Below are 1,705 nucleotides of genomic sequence, written 5' to 3'. Positions count from 1 at the left end.
GCCCAAGAAGTCCTCTAGGAAAAGGCTAAATATGCCAGGGTTACACACTACAAATAAAGTTTATTGATTAATCTAGTCATTGAAACAGAAAACAAAAGGTAATCTCTTTTCAAGACAAGCTACAAACATGTAAGAAGTTCCACATGCTGTTGTAAGGATTAAAGAAGTGTGACTTGGTGTGAATACTTATACGGATTGTGCTGAACTGACGAGGAGCAAAACTTGCTACGTGGCAACAAGCGAAGCGTTGGGGCGGCCTCCATCACTAACGGGCATGATTGGCTAATGACAAAGTGCTGAGTAAGGTTGTAAAGTTGTCCCCAGGCTAGTAAACAGTTTTTAATTCCATTCCTGAATGACTTTCTGAAACCATATGTTACAGGCAAAATTATGTTGTCTATGAGGCAAGTATGCCCGTGAAAACTTGGATCCAACAAATGTTGGAACAGCTGATCGCTGTAAACATATGAGAACACGTCATATCTTTCAAGCAATTTTGTCCGTAGCTAAAAGTTACCCAGTGCAAAAACTTCTCAGAAGCGCTGAATACTTATGAATGCGTGCGTATACTTTAAAGACCCAGTAATTCTTGACAAAAGTGCACCTTACTGGTGCATGTAAAGGGACTTTGTACCTGTTCAACTTGCTTTCTTACCCACCCAACCACCTGAAAATACGAGCGAAAAAAATACCTGCAACGAACACCGATGTCGGCAAAGCGATCAAAAACAGCAAAAGTAGTTTCGGTAGAAATGCCATCCTTGTAGATTGGTGAACACCGACCTATTTAAAGGCCGATGGCAACGGATTGTAACGTTGCACTTTTCAGGTGCGTTCGCGCAAGATGGCGTCCAAAGCGGAAGAGGACACGCAAGCGGAAGTACAGCTGACCTGTACCCCGGAAATGCAAACCCCCTCATTAGACTATTCCATTTGGAAAATCTAGGGGTCTCTTTTTGTCGTTGTGATATCAAACCAAGGACGTTATATCAGATATGTGATATAACGTCCTTGATCAAACTAATACATGTACCACAGGAAAGTAATAAAGAGACATCGTGCAATATATCATTCCACACACAAGCAATTACACACACAAGTAATTACATGGACTTTGAAACTGTAAGGTTAATGTTAGAATGTGATGTGTTATGTTGTTTACTTTTGTTCATTCCCATCTTCTTTGTTCATTCACATCTTCTTTGACATTGGACTTGATCAAAGCAAGGTTATAGCCTCCGTGATGTACCAATGTACATTAGCAGGTCCTATCTCCCTTTAAAAGTTTAATTATAGTAAAATCATTTCACTTGAACTAATCTACAGAAGAAGATAATAACAGTAAACAAACTATTTATGACCATTAGCAGGTGATGCTCAAAAAAGCTCACACTATACCAGCAGCCTTGCCTTCAATTAATTCATAAAGACATATGACAACATGACATTGAGCAAAGATTTTATTCATGAATGCACTCAACTCATTGCCAGAACAACTTTGTATATCTTCTGGGGGTGTGCCCCCTAGCCAGCTGTCAGCCAATCAGAGAATCAGCTTTACAAAGAAAACATTTTAGATAGAAGATCTAGCCTTGCATCTGCTTTCAAATTGAATTAAATGCCCAACTCTTGACAACTTTTGCCCCAATTCAAAAATTTTTCCTTTTCCCACTACTGTCAATGAATGTCCTTGAGTCCATGATGT

Source organism: Branchiostoma floridae, chromosome 6, assembly GCF_000003815.2.
Source record: "Branchiostoma floridae strain S238N-H82 chromosome 6, Bfl_VNyyK, whole genome shotgun sequence".
NCBI classification, from domain to species: Eukaryota; Metazoa; Chordata; class Leptocardii; order Amphioxiformes; family Branchiostomatidae; genus Branchiostoma; species Branchiostoma floridae.
This window is presented reverse-complemented; position numbering follows the sequence as displayed.